Below are 15597 nucleotides of genomic sequence, written 5' to 3'. Positions count from 1 at the left end.
TACCCCTTCGGATCCCTACCTTTGTATCTTTGGGGTAAATACCCAGTAGTGCAATTTCTGGGTTGTAGGGTAGCTCTATTTTCAACTTTTTGAGGAACCTCCATACTGTTTTCCAGAGTGGCTGCACCAGCTTGCATTCCCACCAACAGTGTAGGAGGGTTCCCCTTTCAAGGGAGGGAGAATCTTAAGCGAGTTCCACGCCCAGCATGGAGCCTGATGCAGGGCTCGATCTCATAACCCTGAGATCATGACCTGAGCCGACATCAAGAGCCAGACGCTGAACCGACTGAGCCACCCCAGGCATCCCTCGCTTATTCAGATGCAAGTGTAACCCAGAGTCACTCTTACTTAGCGCTCATAGAATTTAAAGATGGAATGACTATCTAGGACAGGTTTCTCCAGGAGAATTTTTTTATTTTTATCTTTCCTTCCTCTTTCTTTTTCCCCTCCATCCTCAAAATAAGCCACATTTCTTGGGTATCGGCCTCACCACTGGCAGATGATGAGCTGTCTGATGCATACATCACTGCATATACCGTCCCAGGCACTTTGTGTACACAGTGCACTTAATCCTAGCAATCCGTTTCGAGGCCAATGTTAGTGTCCCAATCTCATAGTCAAGGAAGCTGACTCAGGAGAGCTATGTGACTTCCCAAAGTCACCTAACAACAGAGCTGGTATTCGAAGGCACGTCTCTCTGACCCCAGTCCCACCATCTCCAACTGTTCCTCTTGTCTCCACGGTCATTTCTTGTCACTGTGTGATTTTCCATGTACCCAGTTATTTAAGGGTATGACCTAATAGGATTTCTTTGGTGCAAAATCCTGCAATTTAGATTTCAACATTGTGAACTTCTCGCCCTTTGGGAAAGGGGCTTTCATTGGTTTTAGGATCATGAAACGTGATGGCTTACGCATGTGTCCCTGAATCCAGTGTGGAAGAAGATATTAAACACTCTCTTCAAGCTGGGGATTTTAACCTGCCCTCCCTATCCACCCCCTGCTTTTAGGGAGTTTGGGGAGCTGGCTGGAATGCGAGCTGGGGAACTGTGACCATCTGGAGACCAGAGATACCCACAGGATGGACAGACCCAGAAGTACGCAAGGGGAGGGGCCACCCCTAGAGACGGTGGGTCCAGGTCAGAACAGATGCAGCAAGGCGGAGTATCCAAAAACGTCTGCCAGAGGTAGGAGTCTTGCAAGCGGGTGACCGTCCTGGTGGTGAAGCTCCAGGTGACCGTGGAACGTCTGTCATAGGGCAGGTGGCTGGAGGTAGCTTACAGTGCAGCCATGGACAGAAGCCCAGAGCAGGTAGTCAGGGCTCAGGCAAAGATGAGACAGGGCTCTGGTCCAGGAGGAAGTGACCAGGAGGTCAAGACTGGTGTGCCGTACCGGGGCTGGAAATGGGGCACGAGTCTAGGCAGAACGTCCGCCCAGAGCACCTCTGTGAGACACCGCCTCGGGTTTCCCTTAGGACAAGACCCCACGAGGCCCAGCTTCTGCAGGGGTCTGCAGGGGGGAGGGGGCGGGATAAGGGCAGGAAGCGATGTAACTCTGAAAGCACTGGGAACACTGGCCCACCAGAGGCTCTGGAGTCTGTCCTGGGTCTGCGAACACCACATTCACTTACACTGATTGAGATGCTGACCATCTTTGAGCACCGTAACTAGTTGGAAGGACAGTTCCGGTGATGGCAGGGACGCTCTTACAGAGGCTTCCTTACCAGGACTCTGGGGGCACGACAGAGCCCCTGAAGGAGCCGTGCATGTTCAGAGCAGTGGCAGCCCCAGGAACACCCCTGACAGGCACGGCTGCCCAGACTCAGCTAGCAGACCACCAAGGGACCCAAGAGTCCAGGGAGGCTGCAGCTTCAGGAGTGCTATCAGCAAGGGGTGCAGCTGGGAGCCGCTCCCCAAAAGCGTACATCTCTGCATCAGCTGCTGGAGGACTCTTCCCGCAGCAGCCATTGGGAGCCTTGGAAGCAGGGAATCGTCACCCACTGAGACAGCTGTCCTAGTGCCTCGGGGGGCACACATCAGATGGAGAACTGGGTTGGGGCTTTGTATACGGTTCTGTGCTCTGGAATTAGAAAGACCAGTTCCAACTTTAACGATGCTCCTTACTAGTTGTGTGGTTTGGGGCAAAAAAATTATGCAGTCTGTCTCAACCTAATGTCCTTGGCTAGGAAGTCAGGATAATAGCTCTTACCTTACGTGGAAGTTTTCGTAAGTTTTTATATTTTGCTGAATTTTGTGCATAGTGCTTCAATGTTCTATTGCAACATAATAAAGCACCCCAAACTTGGTGATGGAGTACAAATGCCATTGTATTATGTTTGCAGACCTTGTGGGTCAGTAATTCAGACATGGCACAGCGGGGGACAGGGTGGGGGGGGCTCGCCTCCCTCTTCTTGGCTGGGTCTGGTCATCAGAGTAATCCCAGCCCCAGTGATCAATGGTGCCGGGATTGGTTTAGCAGTGGGATTGGGAACCAAAGATGAGTGAAGGAAGGACGTTCGCTGGGGGGTCTAGATAAGGAGTCTGCTTTCTCTTGGGGTACACAGGCTGTGAAAGAGAGCATGGCACCCCCACTGCACGGACAGCCTTCCTAGCTTCCCAGGGTGGTCAGCTGAGGAGGAAGCTGCCCCGTGGGCCTCCAGGTGCAGGAGCACAAGGAACCCATGCCTGTGACGTCTTCAGTCCCCAGAGCCAATACCCATCCTCAGTGTTCAGTTTTCTTGACTCTTGTTTTTCCTTTTCCAACTGATGGAGTTGTTCACTAAGATGGTGCATGGAAGGGGCAGCATCAAGGGGCCACCTTCTGCACAGAAGCTTCTGGCCAACTCCGAATATCCGTGCCCGAGGGAGAGCTTTGTGATCACGTGCTCTGCTCTCTTCTGAGGAGTAAGCTTCCGGACCACCAGGGAAGGTACGGGAGGAAGCCTGCAAACACTGGGTGAGTTTGGACAGGAGCGTCAGTCCTCAGCTGAGAATTTGAGCTGTCACCCTCCCCTCCAGTGCCCACAGACAGCTCTGGCCTGCAACAGAGCCTGGGTGTTTTTGGAGATGCCCTTGACATCAGTTATGCTCTATTGTAGGTGCACACAATAATAACACTTGGCTTTTGGGACCTTTTTAGAGAACGTGGTTATCCGTATCCATTGCTATCACATTCATCAATGGTCTCAAAGAATCTCTCCGGCACTTGATGCCAAAATGCCCACGCTAACTGCAAAAGACACCTATTCAGGGCCCCCACTCTATCCAAGAGTTGGGGCCGTCACCGAACACCCCAGTTAGGGTCTTTTGAGATTGATGCATCCATTCCAGCAACTCGGAGGCAATTAGTCTTCCAGAAGAGCCACTGAGAACATCTATCACGGTATTGGGCAAGTCACCCACCACACTGAGCCTCGGTGTCCTCAGGCATAAAGCAGGGGCCACCTACAGCGGATGACATTGATCATATAACGTGTCTCTAACGTGTCCGGTGAGGTGCTGACCCAGGGCGTGAGCTGAGCACTGGGTTTGTCATGACCGCTACCTGCGGGCGGCTCAGCAATGCGTAGACCAGCCTTGCCTGCAGTGAGCACCGTCACCGCGCCCCTCTCCCGCACGCGGAACACGGGGAAGGAATGGCACCATTGCCACAGGGTGGTGTCTGAGGATTATCATCAATAAATGTGAGGATGACCCCTCCAAGTGAGGCACCAGTACATGGTGGTGTATATCGCCAAGGATGGTCTGAGCTGCTTTCCTTCTAGGGGAAGAAGAGACACTCAGGACAATAGCCCAGGAAGGCAGATGATAGTGTGCAGGGAATGTACTTCTCCACCTCCTGCATGGAACAGAACAGGCTGTCCCCATGCCCACCCTGTTAGGTTGATAGGTCAGTCCAAGGGCCGGGCAGGGCTGCCTGCAAGGGTGAGCTTGGAACTGGGCTCCCTCATCCCTTCCTCCCTGAGTGGGGCTCCCTGGTGACGCCCCCAGCTCAGAGGCAGATGGAGAGGGAAGGGACCTCACGTTGGTACATATACAGTCGTGCCCCTCAACCACGTCCAGAAGTCAATGATCCTCCTCTGATGAATCCTCAGAAAGTCAGGAGCAGCCTCATGCCACGTGACAATGTCTATGTCACTCGCCGCCCTTCATTTCATCCCACGAGCACTTCGTCACTCCACATCATCACAAGAAGGGGGAGTGCAGGATGACAAGATATTTTGAGAGAGACCATGTTCACTTAACTTTTATCGTAGGGTCTTAGAATTGTTCTATTTTATTACTAGTTTTTGTTGTTCATCTCTTTGCTGTTCATCTCTCTGTGCCTGATTTATAAATTAAAAACTTTACCATAGGTGCACATGTACAGGAAAAAAACATAATCTAGGTAGGGCAGGGTACTACCTTCGGTTTTAGTCATCCGCTGGGGGTCTCAGAACACATCCCCCATGGAGAAGGGGGTACAACTGTATACCCAAGAAAAAAAGAGAGAAAGCAATGCTGGGTGACACAGAGCATCTCTTTTTATAGCCACCTGTGGAAAAATGCCTTTCATCTCATTTAAATTTCCCTTGTACTCCCAAACTTACAAGAAGACTTAAAAGTACTTAAAATGCGAACTACTTTATATAACCTTTGCCTTTTCCCAACACTTGTGATGTGCACTTGTCCATCTCCACGTGCTAGGAGGGAGTTCAAGTTCTGTCTGCATCCAGCTGCTTGCTCGCAGACATCTTCTCTACGAATCGCCCCTCCACAGTCACGTCTTGGGCATCTGAGGTCTTTCCAATTTTTTTTGCTGCTCTGAATAGCGAGCAATAAACACCCTTGGGCAAGCTGCTTTAAAAAAAAAAAAAATTCCTTCCCATATCTCGTTAGAGTGTTGCTGTTTGCCTTCCCCTGTTTTATTGGGGTCAGGGAAAAAAAGATTCACTCAGGTCCCCATAAACAAAGCTGTCCCATGGGAATGTGCCTGGTAGCAGGGGGAGAGGCAGCTCTGGGATAGCTGGCTGGTCCCAGAGGGTGCGGCCCTGCTCTTGACCTCCTGGCTTCTCCTTGGCCCTCCTTCCTGCTGGCTGGCACCTGCCCACTCGCGTCTGCCCCTCACAGCTGGCATTCTCCAGGATTCCGTGGCTCCTTCGGCACTGACCGGCCAGTTACCCAGTGGTTTCCATCTGCATTGTCAGCAGGCTCAGTCTGAGGCTATCCTGTTAGTCCCATGCGAATTCACAAAGGTCGGGGCTTATAGGGACGGCGCAGGATGGGGCAGGGATTCAGGAAGGGAGCCAAATTCAGTTTAACTTCATCTCCCAAGGGAGTGTCACAGACCATTCCCAAAACGTAGCAACCATCACCATCTAACTGGCTCATGGTTTTCCCGGCCACTGATTAGGACTGGCCCTAGGAGGTTTTCCTGCCATCCTCGCCTGGGGTTGCTGCTGAGGCTTCGATCAGAGGACGGGTGGGTGAGGCTGTGGGTGCTGCAAGGTCTAGGGGGACAGCCTGCCTGTGCTCCCCTGTGGGGTCCCCAGGCTTCCTCACAGGTTGTCTTGGGCAGAAGGGGCTGTGAATTCATACCTTGTTAAACTTTATCATCATTCTGTGAACAGCATAATCATATTGCATTTTTTTTTTGCTACTTTTGCTAAAGGTATTAATGCATTAAGTGCAAACATTGAAAATACACCACAGATTTTGCAATTCTGCGTCAGCACTTAGGTTTTCGTTTGTATATACCAGGAAGTGGTTCCCGAACCTCGGATCCTCTGCTAGCCTGCGGGCGGGTGGGCGGGCTGCCCTGGGGGAGGTGAGGCAGGCTCTGATGTGACTGTTAGTGCACAGGACTGGTTGGAGGTGTCTTTGGGAGCACCTGTGGAGGGGGTGGGATGAAGCAAGACTGGGTGGATGGCTCAGCGGCCCCCATGGGAGCTTGGAGCTGGAGCAGCCCAAGTGACCACCACTCCGTATCCGTCAGCCACGGGATACAGCTGCCGCAGTGCGGGGACCTGCGCTTGGGCGAGGGGCTCTTGTCAGCCTGGTGGCCAGGGGGAGGATTGGGCCAGGTGCCCTGGCGCGCACATGCCACCCCATCGAATCCGCTGGGGCTCAGCATGCAGGAGGGGTGGGGCGGAGAGTCCTCCCACAGCCACACCAAAGCTGGCTACTCAGCATCAGGTCTGAGCTCAGCAGCTCCTCGAGAGAGTGCAGCCCTGCCAGGCACCCAGGCTCAGCTGGTCCGACCGAGTCAGACGAGCGCTGGTGCGATTAATCCAGACATGCCTGTGAACCCGCCTCTTTTTTTTTTTTTATTTTTTTATTTTATTTTTTTTTTAAAGATCTTATTTATTTATTTGACAGAGAGAGACACAGCGAGAGCAGGAACACAAGCAAGGGGAGTGGGAGAGGGAGAAGCAGGCTTCCCGCAGAGCAGGGAGCCCGATGTGGGGCTCGATCCCAGGACCCTGGGACCATGACCTGAGCCGAAGGCAGACGCTCAACGACTGAGCCCCCCAGACGCCCCATCCACTCTGTTTATTCTTTTTTTTTTTTTTTTTTATTCATGAGAGACAGAGCGAGAGAGAAAGGCAGAGGGAGAAACAGGCTCCCAAGGAGCAGGGAGCCCGATGCGGGACTCGATCCCAGGACCCTGGGATCATGACCTGAGCCGAAGGCAGACGCTTAACAACTGAGCCACCCAGGCGCCCGTGAACCCGCCTCTCTTACGTATATACTGAGTTTACCTGAGGCAGGCATTTGTCCGAGGCTGAAATGCTGCTCCTGGATTAGCTGCTTCTCATCATCGGGTGGCTTCTTCTTGCAGCTGATCCTGGAGGAGGTCAACCCATTTTCAGGTTTCATAACCACCCTCCCTGGTCCAGGCCTTGGGTCTCCAACACTCATGGGCTGTTACAAAAGCCTCAGTGCTTTCAGTAAATGGTGATTCCCACACAGGTACTACCAGGGAAGGTGGTCTCCAGTGATACCATCTGCCCCCTCTCCCCCCACCTGCCCACTGTCCCCTCCACCTGCCCACTATCTCCACCACCAACCCACTGTCTCCCCACACCTGCCCACTGTCTCCCCAACCTTCCCACCATTTCCCCCCAGCCCACTGCCTCCCCACACCTGCCCTTTAGGGAGGGTGCCAGGACTGGCCTGGGACCTCCAGGACCTCCAGGAGGGTCACCTGTGGGGCCAGACGAGGCCGGGAGCTCACAGGGGACTTGTAAAGAGAGCTTGCAGAGAGTAGGTGCCTGACAAATGCACAACGTCCGAGTGCTGTCAAAGCTCAGGTGAACACAATTAGGCAAAGTACTGAGGACAGATTGTCAGGTGCGTGTCTGTGATGGAAGGGGGGTGGGTGGAGAGGGTGGCTGGGAGATAACGTGAGTCAGAGGTTCTTATGCTCTCCCCCTCCCTCCTCTCCATCACAGACACACAACTGCCGGTATTCCAGGCCATCTGTCCTTTTCTCAGCCGATAGAGAATTCTTCCAGAGCCTTCCATACACCACTGCTACCCTGTTCCCTGATGGGCTGATGGCTGCAGTCAGCAGTCTCGGCTCAACCGTCTTCCAGACATTTCTGTTTGCATGCTCTGTGCTCCGTGCATGCTTCAAGCTCAGTATGGCCAGCATGGAACTCATCATGAAGACTTGGGGGCCCCAGCTGCTCCCCTCTGTTTTCTTGCAGTCAGACCCCCAAGGCTATGCTGCCCAGAGCAAAGCTTCTCGAAGCATGGTCCCCAGATAAGCAGCATCTACACCTCCTGCAAATGTGTTACAAATGCAGATTCTGGGCCCCATGCAGGCCGACTGACTCCACCACTCTGGGTGGGTGAGTCGTGGGTGTTCTATCCACACCCGCCTCGGAGAACCACTGGCTTAGAGATGGGAAGGTATAGGACTCGGTGAGGGCATACCCCATCCTCCGGAGCCCACAGCTGCTGTGCCCTCCAAGTTTGTACTGTCATCAGGGAGTCTTTGCTTACTGTCCTCTTCCCCGACTCGTCAGAGCTCCGGGGTTCCTGATCCGGCCCCTCTCTACACCAGTATCTCCAGTATCTGGCGTGGAGTAAGGGCTTAACGTGCTTTTCGCTGAAATGAGCTGCCGTCGTGATAATGATCCAAATGGTTAACTCAGTGTCAGAGATGTCCCTATTTGTGGGAAAAATGGGACCATTTCCCGGGGCCCCTCGTTTTACTGGGCTCCGCAGCTATTGGCGAGGGAAGGTGACAATAGCTGGCCATGTACAGGGGCCTCTTCAGGAGAGCATTTCCCCCTAGCACGTCCACCTCCTGAATGCTGTGCATGCATTTCCTGGTCCAGATTCGGGGTATTTATTGAAACCACATTTAGACCCATTGAGACATGTCAGGTGCAAGTGTGCAGTTCGCCCCGGCCCTGGAGGAAATGGCCCGTGTGGCCGCAGCGCTCGGCATCCGGGGTCGTGCCTGTGACAGTGGTCCCTCAGTCCACACCTGGGGCGGCCCCGCGAGCCTGCACCACGCCCAGCTCTGCGGCATGCACAGGTGCAAACAGGAAAGAGCTGAGTGGAACCAGGAGTGAATTAGCTGAAATGTGCTTGAAATCTCTCAACATTGTTTTTTTTTTTTTTAATTTCAATATCATGCTGATTCATTTAATGGACAAACTCATTGCACACCGACTGGGATGCTGACTTACCCGAAGACGTTACTCCTCTCTCCCCTGCCGCAGCTGGTTGGACCAAGGGCAGTCACCTGACCCGCGGCAGCCAATCGGGGGCTAGGGCGTGAGCAATGACGTCATCGGGTCCCGGGCGTGGGCAGTGACGTAGCCTGGCATGACACACAGCCCCATCCCTCCAGTTCTTGCCTTCTAGCATCTGTTTGGGAAATGTGGAGAGACTGACCTGGCTTGCAGTGAGTGTGGCAACAAAACATGTTCCAAGATCACAGGTGAGTAAGCAGTGGAAACCAAATGAAAGAAAACAAGACATCTGCTGGGATGCAAAGACCTTCCCAAGGCAGAGGGTGCAGGACCTGGAGGGAGGGAGGAAGGGCTCCCTTTCCCACAGCTTCCCCGTTCGGGCCCCCAGGTTTGCGACTTGTCCTAAGAGGAGCTTGAGTGAGCCTCTGTTCTCTGCAACTAAAGGAATTTGGGTTAACCCAGGATCTGGAACTTACGCTTTGTATAACAAGTACCTTGAGTAACATACATTTTATTGCCATTTGTATTAAAGACAACATCACTGTCTGGGTTCAAATCTTGTTCTTTTTTTTTTTTTTTTTTAAGATTTTATTTATTTGAGAGAAAGAGAGAGAGAGTGGCGGGAGGGGCAGAGGTAGAGGGAGAAGCGGACTCTCCGCTGAGCAGGGAGCCAGATGCAGGACTTGATCCCAGGACACCCCCCCCCCCCCATTATGACCTGAGCTGAAACTAAGAGTCAGGCACTTAACCGACTGAGGCACCCAGGCACCCCTCAGATCTTCTTTCTAGCTGATCGATGTTGGGCAAGTTACTTCTCTGACCCTAGTGCTTACAACAGTGCCTGGAACAAAGAGGTGCTCAGTAAACAGTAGCCATTCTAAGTCCTGGCTCTTTCTGCTCTATCATGGTGTTCCTGATGGTGTTCACGGGCCTCCTGAAATCCAAATTTAACTGAACCATTCTGTAGTTGCCTGTCTTTAATGAGAAAGACTGCATGGAAGGGCTTTATAAACTGTAAAGTACTGTCTAAATCAGTTTTTGCCAAGTGAGATTCCCGAAGCTGCAGGATCAGCATTACTGGGGAACCCAGGCCCCCACCCCGAACTTACTGACTGGGAAATGGGGTTGGGGGGAGCACAGATTCTGATGGAAGCTCTCCTGTGATTTTAAAAAGAAATGTGTGTCGGGGCGCCTGGGTGGCTCAGTCGTTAAGCGTCTGCCTTCGGCTCAGGTCGTGATCCCGGGGTCCTGGGATCGAGCCCCGCGTCGGGCTCCCTGCTCTGCGGGAAGTCTGCTTCTCCCTCTCACACTCCCCTTGCTTGTGTTCCCTCTCTCGCTGCCTCTCTCTCTGTCAAATAAATAAATAAAATCTTTAAAAAGAAAAAAAAGAAATGTGTGTCTTGTTTTGTGGGAACTGATTTTCTATATCACATTTCACCAATTTGCTTGATAGTAAAAATGACCTGGGGTGATTGTTATAAATAGATTCTTGATCCCCACCCCAAATTGCAGAACTGGGCTCTGCATGGGAGGGCCAAGGGAATCATAGCCCAGGGCTGAAAACATACCATCAAGAATAAAAATGCAGGGGCGCCTGGGTGGCTGAGTCCATTAGGCATCTGAATCTTGATTTTGGCTCAGGTCATGATCTCAGGATTGTGGGATTGAGCCCCCTGTTGGGCTTGTGCTCAGTGCAGAGTCTGCTTAAGACTCTCTTCCTCTCCATCTGCCCCTTCCCCTACACACACATGGGAGCTCTCTCTCTCTCTTTCTCAAATAAATAAATAAATAAATAAATAAATAAATAAATAAATCTTTTTTTTTTTTTTTTAGAAAAAGAACAAAAATGCAGGGACATTTTTGCCCTGGGTGGCTCAGATGGTTAAGCAGCTGCCTTTGGCTCAGGTCATGATCTCAGGGTCCTGAGATCGAGTCCCGCATTGGGCTCTCTGCTCAGTGGGAGCCTGCTTCTCTCTCTCTCTCTAGATCTCCCCACTGCTCATGCTCTCTCTCTCTCTCTCTCAAATAAATAAATAAAATCTTAAAAAAGAAAAAAAGAAAACAAAGGCGGTTCTAAAGAGTCAACTTCCAGCTAGCTACAAGAGCCAGCTGACCTGTCCATGCATTGTGGAGGATGCAGCAGTGGGAACCCCAAGAACAGGGACCTCCACATTCCAGGAAACTCACAACCCTTGGTCCTGAGCACATACCCTCAGGTGACCAGAGGCCTCTTGTCCTTCCCCAGACATGGGAAAAGCAGCAACCCCACTGGAGCAGAGGGCTGACCTCTGTCTTGTACTATGGAAGGAACTTAGTGAGCTTAAGTCCTCACCTGCAGCTTGGAGCACCTCCCTGCTGAGTCCTAGGCCCTTTGGGGTGAAACTCAGCACCCCCAAACAAGAGAAGCAGCCGATACCTCCTGAAGAAATGGGTACCTTCTCTTCTGCTCCCCCCATGCAGAGGGAGGTCCTGCCCTGGTCCCCTGGCCCCTGGGGACCCTCTCTTTCCCACGGTTAACCCTCTCTGCTGTGGAGGAGAGATATATTCATATAAGTTCATAGAGAATTGCTGGGCACAGGTCTATAGTAAGATGGGCAAAGTGTCCACCAGATAGCTTCGGACGCCCATGGTGCCAAGCACCCCTCAAAGCCTTGAGTGTCATGCCTGGGACCTGGCAGGACATAGGTAGACAGGCCGGCCACGAGCCCGGCCAGACATCCCCTTCCGCTGGTCACCTCCCGCATTCACTGCTGTAATTGTTCTGCACACAGCAGGCCTCCTCTCTCACCTACAAGGCCTGTTAGCAAAGTCTAAAAATTGCTCTGATGTCATCGGCTAGTCTGGAAATCATGCTGGCCCTTACTACAAAGTGCTCCCGAAGGAGCCGAGTTCTGAGAGCAAGAACACTGTGTTGTTTAGAAAATGCTAGCTTCTGTCCTCTATCAGAGAATTACCAGGTTGCTATCCAATCTTCACGGTGTGTGATTCATATGAGAAGCTTGTTGACGTGAAAAGTCCGATTCAGTGTGCTTTGTGGACCAGCGTGGAGTAGCATTGTCAAAAAATGCCATCCCCAATTCACAAGAGAAAAAAAAAAATGGGTTCAGAAATAGTAATTGACCTTCCCATAGACTCCCAGAGCTCACCAGGAAACCAGTATTTCAAACTAATTCCTCAAGTCCAAGTGCAGAGTCTTCCCCCGACCAGAAGATGAGGATATCGAGGTAACAATGGGGCACTTCACCTTTACTAGAACCTTCCCAAAGTAGGCTCTGTGGTCAGGACTTTAACTTCTATGTATTTTAGAAACCCAATTAGAAATCTGTGTTTGTTGGGGCAGCTGGGTGGCTCAGTTGGTTACGCATCTGCCTTTGGCTCAGGTCATGATCTCAGGGTCCTGGGATCGGGTCCAGCATCGGGCTCCCTGTTCAGTGGGGAGTCTGCTTCTCCCTCCCCCTCTGCCTCTCCCCTGGCTTGTGTGCTCATTCTTTCAAATAAATAAATAAAATCTTAAAGAAGAGATAAATCTAATCTGTATTTGTTTTGATTCAGTCAAGTATCTTTTAAAGACTTTTTAAAAACCAGAAAAAAAGTCTTTTCTATTTACCCACATATTTATTTCTGAAACTTTCCATACCTTTATGTAGACACACATTTTCCTTTGCTGTCATTTTGCTTCTGCCTGAAGGAAGGACTTTTTTTTTTTTTTTGTACTGTGCCTCTGTTGTGATGAGTGCTTTGAAAACCTTTCCATGTCTGGGAGTTTTTGTTTGCCTTCATTTTTGAGAGATGTTTTCACTGGACATAGAATTCCACAGAGAGTTTTTGTTGTTTTTCTTTTTTTAGTATTTTGAAGATGTTCCAATAGTTCCAGACTGGGTGTTTCTTTTCTTTCTTTCTTGTTTAAAAGATGTATTTGATTTATGACATTGTGTAAATGTAAGGGGTATGACTGTTGATTTGATGCGTTTATATACTGTAACACGATTGTCTTTATAGTCATAGTCAGCACCCATATCGCATCATGTAGTTATTTCTTTTGTGGTGAGAATAATTAAGATCTGGTCTCTTGACAAGTTTGAGAATTATGATACAATGCTACTGTCTATACTTACTGTACTGTGTGGGTTTTTCAGGATTTGTTTATTGCTAGTTGCAAGTTTTTCCCCTTAAACCACATCTCTCCTATTCTCCCACCCTAGCCCCTGGCAACCACCACCTCACTCTGTTTTTATGAGTTTGGCTTTTCTAGGGCCCACACCTAAGTGACATCATATAGTATTTCTCTTACTCTCACTTATCTCTGTGTTTCTTTATTTTTTTTTCGATTCATTTATTTACTTTAGAGAAAGAGAGAGAGAGAGCATGTGAGCAGGAGGAGAGGCAGAGGGAGAGGGAGAGGGAATCTCAAGCAGACTCCATGCTGAGCACAGAGCCGGATGTGGGGCTCGATTCCACGACCCTGAAATCATGACCTGAGCTGAAATCAAGAGTCAGATGCTTCACCGACTGAGCCTCCCAGGTGTCCCTCTCTGTGTTTTTCTGACAAGGAGCCTAGATCTGCTTCTCTGTGCGTGATGTGTCCTTTCTTCTCTACTGCTTTTTAGATTTTTCTTTATTGCTGGCTTTAAGCAATTCGATTATGATGTGCCTTCGTGTAATTTTCTTTATCTTGCTTGTGATTGGGGCTCTTTGAGATTCTTGAGTCTGTGATTTTATAGTTCTCAGCAGATTTGAAACATTTTTCAGCCATTTTTTCTTCAAATATTTTTTCTCCCCTCCCCTAATATCTCCACCCTTTCCCTGACCCCAATTACACGTATGTTAGACTCATGTCCTCTTACAGCTCATGTTTGCCTGTTCTTTCCCCTTTGCCTCAGTTTCTGTGTTTCATTTTGGGTAGGTTCTCTTGCCATGTTTTCTTATTTGCAAAAGTATCTACCCTGCTGTTGTCCTATCTAGAGTTTTCTCATCTCTAGAATTTGATTTGGGTTTTTAAAAATATCTTCTGTGCCCTCCATAGCATGCTTGATCTTTTTTACTTTCTTGAACATATGAGATATAGGTTTAATAACCTTTTAATGTTAATGTTAATGTCTTTCAATGTTTTTTTTTTCCTACTAATTCTATCATCTGTATTATTATGGGTTTGTTTCCACTAATTGATTTTTGTCATCATTATGAGAAGTATTTGTCAGATTCTTTGCACGAATGATAATTTTTGACTGAATGCAGACTTTGTAGATTGTATGTAGGTCTTGCACACTAGATATATTTTTTAAAGGTTTTATTTATTTGAAAAAGAGAGAGAGTGAGTGGGAGGGAGGGATAGGGAGAGAGAATCTGAAGCAGACTCTGTGCTGAGTCCAGAGCCTGACATGGGGCACAAACCCATGACCTTGAGATCATGACCTGAGCTGAAATCAAGAGTCGGGTGCTTAACCAGCTGAGCCACTCAGACACCCCACACACTAGATTTTTTTTTCCATTCCTATAACTGTGTTTGACCTGTGTTTTGTGATGCCATTAAGTTACTTAAAAACAGTTTGATATTTCTGAGGCTTATTGGAAAGCTTTCTTAGGTCCAGAGCAACTTTTTATCTAGAGCTATAGCTCTTTCTCTCTCTCTCTTTTAGACAACAACAGTTCTGGAATAAACCTGTTCTACTCTGGCTTGGAGGAGCATGGACTATTTCTGCCTCTTTATCAACTGCTGGTATTATCTCCTCGTAGCTTTCAGGTAGGTTCTCTTACTGGCTTCGGTTCATTTCCTATACTCATGTGTGTTCTGATCAGTATTCATCTAGATTCAAGGGAAGCCCTCTGCGAGTCTTCAAGGCGCCCCACCGTCTGCAGCACTGTCCTCCCTAGCTCTGCGTTCTGCACACTCAGCTCCGCGCACCCTCTCAGGGAGACCGCTGGGCTTGGCCTGAGATTTCCCTCTCTGCACTGATGCCTGGAAGCTCTCCAGGTGGTGTCCTCTGTCACCTGTGGAGCTCCCCTCATTTGCTCCTCTTCTCAGAGATTCCTGTCCTGTGCTGCCTCAAGTCCAACCTCTTAGCTGTTTAGGCGGGTGCCTAAATCTGGTCCCTGTTCTTCCATCTTGCCCGGAAGCTCAAAGCCTTGGCGTGGTTTTGCATGCCTGTCAGCAGTGACCTTTTGTATGACTCCAGGCCCCTGTCAGCCTATCGATGCTTCAGCACTGTGCCCCTCACTCAGGTCTGCAGGACCTTCTGGCTGCTTGTGTGCACCCCACGAGCCATAGGCAGCCAGGAGAAATGCCACGAGCTCAGCTATCCATACACCTGCCACATTTCTGGTTGTGCCGCCCACAGGCAGGGCTTCCCCTGGAGACCCTCTGCCCTCCCTGGACATCCTCCCCCACTGGCACGCTCCCTGAAGCTCACCAATAGCACCAATGTTTTGGATTCAAGCATGCCAATTTGATGATTGTCATAGCTTCCCTGTCACCTTTGAGGTTCAGTCTGGAGAGAGCCAAGGAAAGGAGCCCTGGGGGTAACCCTCTGTGCTTCCATCAGACAAGAAGAGAGGGGTTTCAGCTTCTCTATCCTGTTCCTCCTCTGGCTCTCAGTCATGAGAGGCGGAGGTGGGCGTCTCTGCTGGAAGGAGCCCTGCGATCAGAGCCATCCAGTGGTGGTTCTTGCTGGTGTAGACACCCCCCTCCCCTCCTCTCCTTCTGTTCCAGTTTGTACATTTCTACCAATTTCAACTGATTTTGACATAAACCCAGACTTACACTAAAGTTGCCAAAATCACATACAGAGTTCCCATATACTTTTCACTCAGCTTCCCTAAATCTTATATAACCACAAGCCGTTTGTCCAAATCACGAAGTGAACATTGATACAATAGTACTAAGTAATCTATAGCCTTATTTGAATTGCAGAA

At 50.0% G+C, this 15597-nt stretch overlaps 2 long non-coding RNA genes across 4 annotated transcripts in view; one reads left to right on the top strand and one right to left on the bottom strand.

The window, feature by feature from the left end:
- Positions 1-4533: 4533 nt before the first annotated feature.
- On the bottom strand, positions 4534-12073 carry LOC145716622 (uncharacterized). Of its 2 annotated transcripts, none has more exons than XR_014139436.1 (4): positions 11643-12073; positions 8683-8863; positions 6739-6824; positions 4534-4837 (listed from the first exon to the last, which is right to left on the bottom strand). It is a non-coding gene; the product is annotated as an uncharacterized LOC145716622 (long non-coding RNA). The 2 variants fall into 2 exon arrangements; XR_014139435.1 differs by having other exon boundaries at positions 4534-4834.
- LOC145716621 (uncharacterized) overlaps positions 8585-15597 on the top strand; it is a 58281-nt gene continuing 51268 nt past the window's right edge. Inside the window, exon 1 of one of the 2 annotated variants that reach the window (XR_014139434.1) lies at positions 8585-8936. This is a non-coding gene — a long non-coding RNA (uncharacterized LOC145716621). The remainder of the gene's footprint in view (positions 8937-15597) is intronic. The other variant, XR_014139433.1, reaches the window with a different exon arrangement.

The sequence above is a fragment of the Leptonychotes weddellii genome, chromosome 12 (genome assembly GCF_054177405.1).
Source record: "Leptonychotes weddellii isolate Sample4059 chromosome 12, ASM5417740v2, whole genome shotgun sequence".
NCBI classification, from domain to species: Eukaryota; Metazoa; Chordata; class Mammalia; order Carnivora; family Phocidae; genus Leptonychotes; species Leptonychotes weddellii.
This window is presented reverse-complemented; position numbering and strand designations above follow the sequence as displayed.